Source organism: Urocitellus parryii, chromosome 9 (genome assembly GCF_045843805.1).
Source record: "Urocitellus parryii isolate mUroPar1 chromosome 9, mUroPar1.hap1, whole genome shotgun sequence".
Lineage (NCBI taxonomy): Eukaryota > Metazoa > Chordata > Mammalia > Rodentia > Sciuridae > Urocitellus > Urocitellus parryii.
This window is the reverse complement of record NC_135539.1, coordinates 125763438-125777047: the sequence shown is the minus strand read 5'-3', so window position 1 is coordinate 125777047 and position 13610 is coordinate 125763438. Positions and strand designations below refer to the sequence as shown.

The 13610-nt window shown below is 32.0% G+C and overlaps 1 protein-coding gene across 2 annotated transcripts in view; it reads right to left on the bottom strand.

Moving 5' to 3' along the window:
- Positions 1-13610, bottom strand: part of Brinp3 (BMP/retinoic acid inducible neural specific 3) — a 342679-nt gene that overhangs the window by 284483 nt on the left and 44586 nt on the right. The gene's annotated exons all lie outside the window — the stretch shown is intronic.

The window sequence follows — 13610 nt, the reverse complement described above, 5'->3', positions numbered from 1 at the left end:
GACCATTCTAGAGAGAAAGAACATCATGTACCATACAAAACTGTTTGGCACAAAATAACGAAGAAAAATTTGAACACAAAGTATAACAATTGAAGTATTAGAATAAATATTGCATTATATTGTTTATTAGTTAGAAATTTTATATAAGTCACCAAGATTTGACAAGTTTGTACAGGTATCATCCTTACTGTCAAAGAGAAAAATGCTCTTCAGACCTGATCACTTCCTATCACCCATCCCTTACTTCTCTCCCCCATTTTTTCTTCCTAACACAAAGCTAATGTTTATCAAATTTCCAACCCTATACCAAAAGGCTCATAAGTCCCCCCCAAAAAAAAAACAAGAAAAAAAGAGAAAGGAATTAAATAATAGAAAAAGATGAAGGAAGGAAGGAAGGAAGGAAGGAAGTTAGGGAGGGAGAGAGGGAGGGAGGGAGGAAAAGAGAGAAGAGAGGGAGACAAGAACTTGTTTTAATAAAATAACATCAGTATATTCTATCATAAATAGATGATTTTGAAACTAAAGTTTAGTCTGACTCACTTGTGACTCAATATGTCTAAGTGCATATGTTCATAGGAACTAAATTGATCCAACCATATTGAAGTGAAGGACTGACTATATTTCAAATCCTGGGAAATACTTTTCTGTCTTATAGGGCATAGGGAAAAATGAAATGATATCTTTTGGCACATGTGATCATTTCTTTTGCTTTGGAGCATTGAAAATCCCTCAGTAAATTGAAATAGAAATTGTTGTTGTTGTTGTTGTTTTAGAACTGAAGTAAATCAATTGACCATTTGATTTTCGCAACATGGACTATTCTGACAATCTTCATAAGAAGGCAGGTGCATACAGTCAAAACCCTCATTGAGAAGGATACTAAAATAAGTGGAAGAATACCTGGAAATATAATACATAAAATTGCTATTGATGAGTTCTATTGTCCAGAAGTATAGAGAGGTGGACAGTAATGGGTCAAGGCAGTCATTTTGAAATTGATGAAACTGATAAAGGTACGTTCACACACAGATAAAAAATTCCTGTAGAGTTGTAAGAAAGTTTCCTTGATACAGAAGGAGAAGTGTAGTGCTGTAATAATAAGCCTGAGAAAGCAATAGTACATGAGATGAGGAGATAGTTGCAGTGCATGAAATCCCTAATGGCTTCATGTTTAACCCCATGAAAAACATCCTAAGGATGTCTTATGAGAAAGGGAACTGGGTGGGGAGGCAGGTGCTAAGAGATTTGAATAAATAAATGGCACTAGTTTCTGGGCTTTAGAGAAATTAAACGTGGTAGAATAAAGGTGAAATTCTCAAAATTGAAATTATGAAGAATTTAATAATGATGTTTGAGGCATGGCCATGGCAATAGGTACCTGGAAAGAAAGGAAGACAACATCTATCTCCTGGTTACTGGAGGAAATATAGATGAGGAAATTAGAGATATGAGTGTGAGAAAAGTCTTTCATATAAATTTAGTACGGCATCCATGATCATGACAGAAACAAAATGATACAGAGGTGATAGGGAAGGGGCAGGTAAACTCAAGGACCCAGGGGAAAGCATGATAGGGAGGGGGACTCTAATAATGACACTCAAATTAGAGGAAGTTTTATGTAAAACAGAAAAGAAAAAGATGGTCACCTGGCCTGCCTTCTAACCCAGTAATGTGTTTTGGGGAAAAACAAATAAACCAACAAAAAAAAAAAAAACCCAGGAAAACAACCATACCAATGGAGACCACTGAGGAAACACTGTATTTAGGGCAGAATAGGTTGCAAAATGCCAAAGGGAATGTACAGAGAAAAGGGTAAGTACTGAGGAACTATGCTGAGAAGTGACCTTGAGTTATGAAGAAGTCTAAAGGGGTCAGAAAATAGGATGGTCATTTGGCTTATAGAGGACCTGAGAGTCCTGGACTTTTTAGTAATTAATATAAACAAAGGAGAAAATATATATACTTAAGAGTAATCTTGAAGTTCTCAAAAGACATAGATAGCTGGGACACAGCTATGATTGTTGACCAGGAGAAATGAAATGTTCAGGGTTCAGGGACTCCCTTTATTACCCCAGTCATGGTAAGGCTTGGTTTGATGATGAGTAGGATTCCCCTGGTCCATTGTTATTCAAACCAATAAATCTGTGATATCTGGCAGAGGCAATTTTATCTGAAACACCACAAACTTTGGGGCTGTCCTCTTACCTTTTGTCCCAGAAGTTGCTGAGTGACTCCTGCTTCTCTACTACTTCTGAAGTGTCAAAATGAAACAAAGAGCCCACTTTTACTATAAAAGGGATATGAATTATTCATTTCTAATAGTATTTCATAGTGCATTATGGTAGTGCCTCATGGTTCCTGATGAAATATATTGGGTTCCATTGGCTGGTATATAACTGCTAGTCCATTCTTAGTTTCATTAGCATTTGAATTGAAAGAGAATTTATGTCAACAGAACTATCAACAGCAACTTGTTACCACTGTAGCTATTTAGTCTTAGATTCATTATTAGAAAACAAAGTTATATTTCATATAGAAAATAGACTTAAAAAGAGCTCTTTTTAAATGATACTTGCAAAGATCAAATTACATTTTTAAGAATTTGTATAGGTTTCTTAGGGAATGCGAAATGATTATTTCAGTCTCTTTTTCTCCAGTAACTAGGGATTCCTGAAGTAGTCTAAGGGAAATGACTAAGTTATAATCACAGTTGAACTCAAATTGAATCAGCTGATATTACAAAACAAAGTTTGCCAGATTATTATCATCAATGATAGAGACCAAAGCATGCCTGTCTCCATCACTTTTTCTAGCATTAAGTGTAGTTGACTTTGTCACTTTACATGGGATTTCTAAAGTGAGTCAGCTCTCACTAAATGGTTTTAAGATTCTGTCCTCTTCAGTTCCACAATATGTTACTGAGAATGTTAATCTGTTCATAACCCTCAGCTTCGAGGCATTGCTTTTTTACTTGGTGATCACAGAAGACTGTAGAAAGTTAAAATGGAACAAGGAATTAGGTTGATCAAATACCCAAACTATAGAACTGAAAGCCTCCTTTGTATATCAGCTTCCAAAATATTTTAGTGACTAATGATTAATATTCCCCTTAAAATGGGCTTTAAAATTATATTGTGATCTCCATACTCCATTTAATAATACAAACATGTAATTAAAGTAATAAAAATATTAATAAATAATGTCAACCTGGACTGCTACAGCATTAATGATGGTAATAATAATAATAATAATAATAATATTTAAAATTTAAACTGGCCAGAAACTACATGGTATATATAAAGAGTTTATTGCTTTTAATTCTAATGACTTTTCTGTGAGGCATATACTCTTATCATTCTAACTGGGGAAAAAATAAAACTAACAAAAGTGAGGTAACATGACTTAGTCTATTCTGTTTGTAAAATTTGGTGTGATTGGGAATCTCAAGCAATGTATTTTTTGTAATAAGGATACATTAAATTGTAGTGCAGAGTAGATGGTGCATGATGACAAGGATGTTGTGAAAAGGTCTTAAAGAATTTATGTAATAGCTTTCTGATACAAAAGTTATTTAAAGGGAATACTAGGATATTCCCAAGTCTTAACAGTTCACATTCCTTTTCCAATTTCACATTTTCTATATTTTTTTTAATAAGGATAAGAATGAAAAATTTTAAATCTCCATCCCCAACAAGGTTTTCCTAGATTCACAGCCATTCCATAAATACCTGAGTACATTGCAGGAAAAGTAAAAGTAAAAATTTAAAAAAAGCAAAAAGCAAAAACAATCCCATGAAAAAAAAATAAAAGTAAATTAAGCCACAGGGAAAAAGTAATTAAGAATTATTTTAATCTGTTTTGTATTCTTTAATTATTTGATAGTCTGGAAAATGTTATCAAAATGAAATGTTTATGTATGATTTAATTACATTAGATTTCTTGGTATGGTCATAATATTTATGGTACTTTCTTTGTAGTTGTGGCCAGAGTTGAATCACCAGACTAGAAATAGAATATGTGTGAATAAAAAGCTATTTGTGTGAATGTTCTTTAGTTCAGGACCTGAGTATATACCATTGAATTCCTCAAACTTCTATTATTTGTGATAATACACAAATACATATTATACAAGATTTCATTTTTTGTGTTTATATAATATTTAGTTAAACATTAACAGGGAATGTGGCAAGCATTAAATGCATTATGTAAAATGTGTATTATATATCTACATATACATGTTGGCATTTATACATTTGTTTACATAGTGTCTGCCAAGAACTGACAAGTAGAAATACAATGATTTGAAAATTCTCTTAAGATCAGAAGAGGAAACAGGTACTACTTATGCCAACCTAATTTATTAATTTATATTGGTTCAATCTTTGGTACAATTCTGAAAGGTATGCTAAAGTGATACTAGGCTTACCAGGAAAATAGACCCTGTAGGGAAAGGAAAAACATAATAGCATGTCTTAATTAGTGGGCAGGTTTTATTCTTTTATATTTCAGCAGAATTCTAGCTGACATATTGATATATTCAAAATATATATGAATAGAATCTCAAATATAAAGTACTTATAGAGCTACCTTTGTGATACATATAATAATGCATAAAAACAGCAGGTTTAACATATGTGTATATATATCTACATGTATATGTACATATATAAACATGTTATAGACATAAAACATCACATCCTTCTGTACTATCTTGTAATTGACTAATAAAATCACATACATAAATGAGTAATTCAAAATATATTTTTGATCATTTTTATATATAGATCCCATCTAAAACTATTAAATTTAAAAGCACATTGAAAACCCTTGAGTGAATATATCACTATGAAAATGGTTGCTAAAATTTGCCTTTGATTATGCTAAAATGGATGTTAAGGGCAGTTTTGTGCACCCACTACAAAATTTCAGTCTTAAGAAGTGTTTTAATGTAGGCACATGCCCTAAAGCTAAGCCAAGGAATTAAGAAATACCTGTAGGAAATGTAGTTTAAGTGTTTTACTTTAAAATTTTGCTTTGCATTATAACTATTTTCCTTGAGAAATCATAAAATTGCAAGTATTTTATTCTCGTAAACTCAACTTGAATTCATATGAAATATTTAATGTCAATTATGCTGCATTTTGAATGTCCTATCAGTTAAGTGAGTGAAGTATTGTAGGTAAATTACTCATCATAATTAGTTTGGCACTTGATTCAAAGTCACAAATTAAACCAGGAACATGCACATGATTTTAAAAAGTGTCAAGCCTTTCACTTCTGTAATATTTTGCAATACTTTTAAGATAACTCTTGCTGTCTTTACTTACAATTATTTAGCCTCATTATTGTGGAGTATTTAATGAGTTCTAAGAACAAAATATAATTTCCTTTTTAATAAAAAGTAATTATTAAACAGCACAATTAAAATGTCATTATTTCTAATAATACTGATTCTGGTTGGTAATGGGTTCCTTGCACTGTTTTTCACATTACTAATTGTCTTTTCTAAAGAGAATGTTCATGTGAGTACACCAAAAAAAACAAAGCCTCAAAATCTGTGTTATTGCAAACTGTGCTGGTTTCTTCATTCAGCCTATTTCAAACAGGAATCCCAGGGGCCCTATTCTACCCTTAAATAAGGTAGTTAAAGTACCATAATCTACTATTGGGAGAGATATTAAAATTAAAACAGCAAAAAAAAAAAGTTAGGAAACAAACCTTAATTATATCTAAGAAAAAAAACTCAATTTTGCTATCTAAATTTCTTTTTACCAAATGTTCTGTATTTACTATTAATTTCCACTGTTTTTAATATGTTATATTTATTTAAAAATCTATTTTATGCAATGATTCACATATTTACAATGTACATTCTACGGTCTTCTGTTTAAATGAAGAGATCAAGTTTCTGGAGAGTACACAGCACCCAGTGTGCAAAAGAACGTTTACCTTCTGGAAGGAAAAGGGAAAAAAATCTCCTGAATTCATACAGAATTGTAGAGTTTCAACAATTTTGGCATATGTGTAGTGTGTTAAAAGTTATTTTTCAAGTGGACATTTAGTAAATCCTCTAAGGAAGTCCTGTATGTACCAGACTTTATAAAAGCATGTTTTGTTTTTTGTGGTAATAGTACATCTTATGTATCAATGGCTTCAATTCAAGTAGTTATTTCTCCCATCATTTGCCTCAGATTATTATTTAACTGTGTTGCCATGAATGTAATCAAAAGTATATTTTGAATTGTTCTTCTAAAAACATGATTTCTTTAGGGAACAATTAAGTAAGAGAAAATGTGACTTTATGTGTATGGTTTTCTAAATTCAATCAATTAATGTAAAAAAGGAACAAGTATTGAGAATTTGCTATTTGTCATGCATTATGAATTGAAATAGCAAAAGCTTTATATGCAAAAGAAAAATGGAATTTAACAGAGAAAAACACTGCTTCCATTTAACTGTGCTTTTTACATAATTCATTTCTTTATTAAACTATTAAACTTTTCCAGTTATTCTAACATGTTTCAATTGAATATACTTGCTTTCATCCTCTGTGCTTATTCTTACAACTAATAAACACTCAACAGATATATGTTAAATTAACACCTAATTTTAATTGAGATCATTTATATTATATAATTGATCCATGTATGGTATATAATTAAATTCAATGTAAATATTTAATGATTACTTAATTATGTCTCAGAAGTGCATCTGATAATTGTGGATTTGACTACAAAACCAACTGTCATTCAACTATAGTATCTACCTTTATAGAAAGATGCAGCCCGGACTCTTCCAATCAGTCTGTCACCAGTGTTGTTGTCTCAGTTTAATCAGTTATGGGATGTTCCTCTAAAAATTCTCAGGAGTCTACTGATTTTCTTTAGTTTTTTGGTAATAATAAAAAGAATGTCATTCATGTCCCTTCCTGGTGCTGTTTCAGACACACTATATCCCTTATAACATCTTTACACCTTCTCTTTCAACACAACACAAGGTAAGTGGCAAGGAAAAGGAAGTGGGCAAGGAGGAATGTTTGAAATGTTTCTAATGAACCTGGTATGGAGCAGGTTCTCAATATTCACCATGTCATTTTCCTAACAAATGTAGAACATTATCATTTTATAGATAGAGAGAACCTGGGGAAAACACAGTTAAGTGGATAGCTCAACATCACACAGCTTATAAATTGATAATGCTGGCATGGAAACCCATAGCTGATATTACGTCTCAAGGAAGTAGAGCCTTCCACCAAGTAATAATTGCCAGCTTTCAGTTTTATTTAAATTAAATTGTGAAGTTTTAATAAGAAAGTCATACAATTTACAATATATAATTTTAGACTAAAACATCAAAATATTTGTCATTTTCAACCACTGTACCCAAGAACATGCTTCCTGACCTAGTCTCCATCTCTTTCCTGAAACTAGATCAGCCAGAGTGGATTCAAATACTTCCTTCTTACTTAGCATGCCACAACTAGGTATCTATTGTTCAGTAAGTAAGTAAGTAAGTAAATAAATAAATAAATAAATAAATAAATAGAACTTTATCAGTCACCAATTGTTAAAACCCATCCAAATGTGTTAGTCATATTTTTTCTAAATAAGGCATTCTCTTTTACATTAAAGTTTCAATGATATTAAAATGCAACTTGAAAACACTTAAAAGAGGAGAAATACATATATATGTGTGTGTGTGTGTGTGTGTGTGTGTGTGTGTGTATTTTTAGTACCTAATTAATTTCCCCATCAATTTTGCTCATCTACTAAGCTGGAAATGGGGAAGGGTTTTGAATAGTGAAGGAAAGAACAAAATTGATACCTAGTCAGGTAAACACAATTCATTTCAGCACTTAAACCTTCACATTTATCCATTGTCTTTAATTCCTTTTCAAGACCAGGGAGAGGGCTGGGGATGTGGCTCAGCGGTAGCGCGCTCGCCTGGCATGCGTGCGGCCCGGGTCCGATCCTCAGCACCACATACCAACAAAGATGTTGTGTCCGCAGAGAACTAAAAAATAAATATTAAAATTCTCTCTCTCTCTCTCAAAAAAAAGACCAAGGAGCCACTATGAATGAACATATTTTCTGGTTCTGTGTATCCACATAGGAGACCACAGGCTTTACCTTCTGCCTCTTGGTTTCTTCATTTGATTGTGAACTTTCGTCTGTATATTTCCTACCTCTCTGCAACCCCTCTGGACAACATGACAAACTGGCATTTTTGGACCCTTGCAGACCACATAGAAGCCACAACAAACAAGAATGGTGCCACAGTTTCAACCAGATGAATTCTTGTGGGAATTATTCACAATGGACATTGCTCCACGGGCCTGTCATCAGTGAAGTGTGTCACCACAGCTGCTGATCTCCAGCTTTCCACATTCTGTACTTTTAGAAGGCTTCCACTCCATTCTTCCTACATACTTAGTGTCAGGAATTGGACTTCCTTCCTCTACTCCACCTTATTTATTTCTCACTCCCTAGTCTAGAAACAATGAATTTTATACTTTATCCTTTCTTTGTGCAATGTCCTAATTCTCCCTACACTGAGAATTCTGTGAAACCCTCTCATCTAATTATATTCTCAATTTTGCATTTCCTGAATCAGAGCATTTAATATGTGTGACTTAGATATAACCTCCCTGTCAACCATGGAACACAATTGAATTTCCTTTAGAGTTTGAATATAATGATGAAATTGAAGTATAATTTATTATATATATGGGTATTTTAATTAAGTGAACTTAATTACTAAAATTTTTCTCACTTTATTAAGAAAATTATATATAAAATGAAACAGAAGATATTTTAATACTTGAATAATACATAAAAGAACTATTTTTCTGAAATGTAATTTGTACGCATGAAATTTATTCCTATAATCTTCTTCCAAATAAATAAAATGAATATATTAATCTGTCAAATGTTGTAAAATTGTACTAAAGATTAATATCCTGTACAGTACAGATTTTATTTTTATAAAAAAAATTCACTTGGGGCACATGTTTTTTTTAAAAAAAGTATTTTGTTTTAGCAAAAATAAATAGCAGTTGCCTTACTTTTGAAATAACTCTACTAATCAAGTTGTAATTTTGCAAGTAGCATAAAAAATTAAACAACCTAAAATTTATTATTACTTTGTTATGCATCATGCAAATGAGGATGGCCAAATTATCCTATAACTAATGTTCCACATACATTAACATCAAAACTAATTTCTGTTTTTAGAATATGCAGGGGTTGTACCATTTCCTTGGGGGTGAAGAGTGTGAAAAATCATAAATACATTTATAAAAGAGACAAACTTAAATTTTAAAATCTTTACCAGTAATCCATATGTGATTAACAGGGAATTGACTGTGTTTAAATATCATGTACTTGGAACAGCTAAGTTTATAGGAGGGATGATGCAAAGTTTTGGGTAAAAGAGGACAACCTCATTTTATAGGGCGTTTACTTCATATAGATGAATATCTCATCTACCAAGTATGATACTGAAAAAGCAACGAATGTTCATTGTGATGTTCTGAATCAACTAAATGTAAAAGTTCTAGTTTCTATCATATTATACTATTGAATGCCATCCAAGAAGCACTCTCTGTGAGATGCTTCATTTTACAGGTCAATGCAGAACTTTGGGTTAAAAATGAGATGAAAATATGTCTGGTGAAAGTGCTTCTCTAAATATGGTTCACTGAGTACTTGTGCCACACTCTCCAGAAGTGAGATTACTGAAAAACCCACATTCCCCACTTGTGGGCAAGAACTACAAAATCAGACTTCGAAGGGCCCATCAGTTTGCACTGTCCTAGATTAAGCAATTCTTATTGCAATCTAGAGTTTGAGACTTTCTTTCTCAACTAAACATTTTATATGAGACAATTAACTAAGTAGGTGGTTGATCCATTCCTCGAGTCAACATACAAGTTTTTGGTTTATAATCCCATCTTTTGAAGAAACATGAGAGAGATAATTTTTGTTAACAAAGAGCCCAACAGACAGAGACATTTGATTTTTTTTAAAAAAGTCATCCTATAATCTCCTGAAGTATACAGTAAGTATAAAAATTAAAGAAGCTTGCATTTATTGAATTTCAGTGTTTCATTATGCATATGAAGTTGGTATTATTAATACTGCAGTAGTAGGTGAGGAAATAGGATAATCACATTGACAGAATTGTTCCCTCTCCCTTGCACACCTCTGTTCCCAACTTCTTCCCTGCTTCTCACTTAATTAAATACTTACTCTCCTTTAAAATGACACTTTCAAGAAGCACTTATGGTCCACCTCTGGTCAGTGTCTCTTGTCATTCATCTTTTTTTCCTAAAAAGTAGTCATACATCCATCATTGGGGAAGGTAGCTTTGTTAATACTTGTTTTGTGTGCTTCCTCCAGAGATGACAGATTCTTTCTGGGCAAGAAATGATCTTACTTTATCTTAGTAATATCTTTAAAGCTAATTGGAACACTCATAAACAAATGTAAAACAATATAAACTGAATTCTGAAATGCTCTGAAGATGTGTTAAATGTGTGTGAATCAAAAAGTCACTTAGTATTTTTAATTTAAAACTTACACTCACATGAAAAACAACTATTTACCCACCCCAAACAATGAAGAAGAAACACCATTACTATTTCTACAAGAATGGAAAATATTTCTAAAAAAAAAAAAATCCAAATAGGCCTTTTTGTTTTTTTTTATTTACTAAAGTACCTGAATAAAAATAGAAAATCGTCCCAGGGGAGCTCATTTGTGATCGTCTGTTGTCTTTTCATCAAGTTACAATGGCTTCAAGCTAAAAATGAAAGTGACAATACTTGGGCATGAAATTGAAGTATTTCTTTATAAAGCACAATAAATAGTTCTCATTTAGAATTTCCCATGGGTTTTTAATAGCTAAAAAATTAAATGTGTACATAGTACACATCTGTTCATAACCAATTTCTTGGTTCATACAAATGAAACAGAAAAATAAATACCTATTTTCCTGTTTAGAGCACCATGTACTAAAACTGGCACAGAATGTGTGCTACCTAGGTACAACATAATTAAAGGGTTTCTATAAAGACCCTCCCCTAGTTTATATGAAATTAATCCTGTCAGGATCCCTGGGATCAGAAACAAAGCCAAAATTAGGACTATTAACTTTTAGAACTGTCTGCAGTCATCTCAACTTAGCTACGCCCTGCCCTATACATGGTTATACTGAGGCTCCAACTTAAGTGCCCAGCTTGAATATATACAGCCCACTGACAGTAGTTCCATCATGTTCATGCCACTGCTCCTTATGCATAACATAGTTTCTCTTTCATGTCTCATCAAAAAAAGCATTGGCCCTTGTCTCTAAATAAAATACAAAATAGGATTGGGGATGTGGCTCAATGGCCGAGTGCCCCTGAATTCTGGTACTCCTCCCCTCCCGCAAGAAAAAAATGCATTCGCTGTCTCAGAAAACATCTGTGGACTATCCAGGACCTTTGACACCTAACTTCTGAAATGTTGAGATGTAAGATATCACTGAGTCAAGACATCTTAAACCCATGTGAAAATTTGACTGAAAATATCTGCTATGATACAGAAATGATAACTGAAAGGAAAATTTTGTTATCCCACTTTAGAACAGTCCCTGATTTCCAGCGCACATGGGAGCTATCTAGAATGTGAAATCAGGAAGGGAACTTAGAGATTATCAAACAGATTCATAATTTATGTAAGTTAAATTAGAAATATAAATATAAAAAGTTCATGCAAATGCAAACTTTTTAAAATCAAAATTATTTATCCTAATTTTTCAATCCAAAAATATTCCTTTTATAAATAAACACAAATAATATATCTATAACTTTACGTGAGTGTGTATATATTTCCATATGTACATCATTAAATTGCAGTACGCAAGTTTACTTCTTACTAGTCTAATATACATCTAGAGTAGTATAACCTAAATGGGGCAGTTAACAGTAAATATACATTATCATAATCACCATAAGAAGAATAGCAGTCCCTTTTATTCTTAAGAATAAATCCTTTTAAAACATTCCAAAATGATCACTGATATGTATAGGAATATGGCAATAAAGGTTAACTTGCATGGCATTGATTCCTAAAAAGGGAGTTTAACTTAAATAAATTGAAGTAATGTATTTTATATTTAAAAATTGCATAGTTGATTCTAGGTTTACCTGTCAAAGTATAGGACATTTCAAAATTATAGAAAAAAATGTAATTGATAGTTTCTTTAGTCATTAACTGGAATTGGAATACTTTTAGATCCATGAACTTTTAAATATTAATGGTTCATATTAGTTCCTTCTTACTGTAAATTAAAATTAGCTGCATCATCTTTATACTTAATAGCAACTATCAATTTAGAAATCCAATATAGTTTTAAAAATATCCTTTAGGCTCTATGCTAAAATCTCTTAGCAGGTGCCTCCAGAGGAAAATGCTTTGCCATTTAATCCATTCAGTTTATTTACAGGGCAGATAAAAAAGTCCTATGTTCATATGCTTGTGCTGAGTTTGTTAGACAATTAAAATTAAGCTTCACACTCAACAGAAAATACATAGAGTTCATTGCTTAAGTTTGACCACTCTATGAAACAGCCCAAAAGAAAAATTTTAAAACTTCTAGTTTTAAAAGAGTCACTACATTTACAAAATGAAAAGAATATGTTTTCTGACATTATTTCTCAAAATGTATATTTATATTAAATAGTTTTCAAAGATTAGGTTTTTCTTTCATTCTATTTCTGGAACATTTTTATATATACTACCCTGAAAACATAAACTTATGAATCGACAAATTAGACAAAAAATCATTTGAAACTTATTCTGTTTTTTTTAATTGACCCAGAGAAATATAAGAAAAATAAGAACATAAACAAATGAAAGTTAATAAGCTAAGATCTAATTTGGTGTGTCAAAATATGATACTCTGGTTTCAATAGGAATGACATTCAATTTGTGATCAATTAACCCATTAAGCTCTGTTGGCTGCACAGACCACTTGAATTCTGCAAAGAGAGGTGAAACAGATGCATAGCCCAAGTCTTATCGCAATTTTCTAAAAGGGTGAATACAAATCAGTGCAAACAAAATGGCTGACAAACCCTTGGTGCAGGGAGAGGGGACATATATATTTATGTTGGATCACCTAAAGATATAGGAACCAACAATTTCATTCCATATCTGCTGGATAGCACAGAACAGGGCTTGTAAAGTCTTGCTCTGCATATTACCTGAGTTCATGAAAGACTTAATGATTGCATGAGTGACACATCAATATATCAATGGATCAGAGTATAAATAAGGAATGTATTTTCTAAAGAAATCTGAGGACAAATGAGTAATTCAGTAGATGAATTTTAAAGTTCTGAGTATTTTGGCTTTCTTACATAGTTTGGAATATTCCCCCAAATCAGATATTTGATTCAAATTTTCTTTTTTTTTCCTTTAATTTAATGCTTCTCATCACTCCACATTCTTATTTTCAATCAAATTTTCCATCCTCTCAAATAATCAGATAAATGATTCCAACACAAAGTGAAAATTAAGGGGACACAAGATTCTAGGCTCAAAGCAAGGTTTTGGTTTGTTTGT